The sequence below is a fragment of the Apteryx mantelli genome, chromosome 13 (genome assembly GCF_036417845.1).
Source record: "Apteryx mantelli isolate bAptMan1 chromosome 13, bAptMan1.hap1, whole genome shotgun sequence".
Classification (NCBI taxonomy): Eukaryota; Metazoa; Chordata; class Aves; order Apterygiformes; family Apterygidae; genus Apteryx; species Apteryx mantelli.
The window spans coordinates 92911-95227 of record NC_089990.1 but is presented as its reverse complement, the minus strand read 5'-3'; positions in this window follow the sequence as shown (position 1 = coordinate 95227).

The following is a 2317-nucleotide window of genomic DNA, read 5'->3' as shown; positions in this document are numbered from 1 at the left end:
TTATCTAGCAGTGATAGTACAACTGTACCTTGGATCTTAATCAATTCCTATTCTATTCTAACCACTTGGTCCCTGCCCAAAAGAAAATGCAGTCTAGAATTATGATGAGAGGCTGTGAATGAATGAAACAAGCAATAACTTTAACAGCAGAAAGACTGTATGAAACATTTTGGTATTGTTTCAATTCACTGTTTGCCGAGGTAGTTTGGAAAGGTCATGCTTTTTGGGTACACTAGGGAAGAGAGATAATGCAAAGATTTTTAAGGGAAAAAGGGCAAGGTGAAAGAAAGCACACATGTAACATGCATGTGTGCACATATATACATAAAAACAAGGAGTTTAGGAAAGGATCTCAGTATGAAGTGAGCCTGGATAGATCTTTGGAAGATTAAGAGAAATGGAAGATTGAATCTCAGCCATCTTCCTGGCCATAATATTTAAAAATCTTAGAAGCAGTCTGCCTGTATGGGTCTAAGATGATGGCCAAGTCTAAGAGGATTCCTCAATTTCAGGCCCGCAAATCTAGGAGAGTGAGAAGATCAAAAGCGTTATTGAGACAATTTCAGTTTAAATTAGTAGCTGAACATTTAGGAGGAATCACAAAATTCTATTCAAAACACAAGTCTAAGCAAAAGGAGGGAAGATCAGTGAAAGGGAAATTTGTGAATCAGAGAGAACAGTTCAAGCCATTTGAATTAACTCCACAGCAACAAGGTACAGAATAAGGACTGAAAGGAAACAATGATGGGACTGGGACTTTGTGGGACCCTTTACTACAGGAAGGATGGAAGGAGGAGGATAAAGCGAGGAGAGAAAGTGATAATCTCAACTTTGTATACAAAGTTAGTATGCAACCATGCAACATCTTTATCGGTCCAGCTCCTTCTAGTATCAGTTTAAGAATAGTGCAAGAGTAAACTATGGATTACATTATATCTGGTGCAAGCAGCTCATGTAATTTGTAGAAGAAAATGACAGCTTTCAGGCAAAGTCTTTCGCCAGGGGTATCTTACATGAGCAAAAGGTGATTTGTTGAGAATTCTCTATTATCTTACTGCCTTTATGCTCAGTTTGGCCTTACCTGCACACAAAAAAGTTACTGGAAAAAGCACTACTCTTTGGTTTACAGAATTCTACTTGCAGACACTTTTTTTTTCCACTTTATTTTGTTATTGTTTATACTGCACACTTTAAGTTAGTATAAATGTATTAAGGAATTATCATACAATCAGAGGCAAATTAAAAAATATACATTCCACTTATAAGTAGAACCAGAACTAACATTAAAAAATTGATAAATAAAATGAATAATGTGTGATTTAGCTGATGACTACAAAAACTGAGAAATGAGTCAGTGTGCCTCAAACAATTTTCTCAAAGGTGGAATAAAAGCTCATATCACAGATCGTAAACAAGAACATGGTATCGCTGAATTTTTAGTGGTTCTTTAGTATGAGTTACATTCTCCCCCTATGACAGCCAAATATGAACACACATTTACAGAATGAGAAGAAAGCAGTTACCAATTTCTGATTTGAAGAAGTTATAACTCAGAAATCTGAATGCTGCAGCTTTAAAAATTTGTCTCTTGATGCTCATTGCTAAGCAACCAAGTTTTCTTACCAAAAGACCTCTTTCAGCACAGTCACGACAGACTAGTAGAACTGATAATGTGATTCAGAGAATGAGTGAGGCAAAAGTATCTATATTTTGTTCATATGGTACCAAACTGAAAACATCTGTATAATTTTGCTGGTAATAAAACTATTACTTAGTAATAAGGTATTCTAACATTTATTAAAAACACTTGGGAACTATTTAACAATAATTATCCAAATGGCAATGACTACTAAAGACCTGGTGCTGGAAATACTCCATTCCAAGACTGCTGATTTCAGCAGGAGCAATAGAATCAGGAAGATAGGGTGAAAGGATGAAGTGAATGACTTCTTTCAGTCCCTTATGACCCTGCATCTTTCCATCATCTTCAGTGTCCTCTGAACCATGCTCTTCATAAATAAATAAACATGCGATTACAGGGAGCACACATCTATGATGAGGAACAACATTTAAATGAAGAAATATTTCATTAATTAACTCCTTTTGTCAACTCCTAAGCAGCTTTACTTGTTTTCTGTCATTGCAGATACCGAAACACAGAATTAAAAAAAAAAAAAAAAAAAAAAACCTCAAATATCTCTTTCACCTGAATAATAAATACAGGAGTATCATTAATTTTATGGAGCGTGAGGGATTGTTTTTGCTTTCCCTAGTATACTTTTTGAGATACATGTAGCTAATAAAGGATAATCAATGT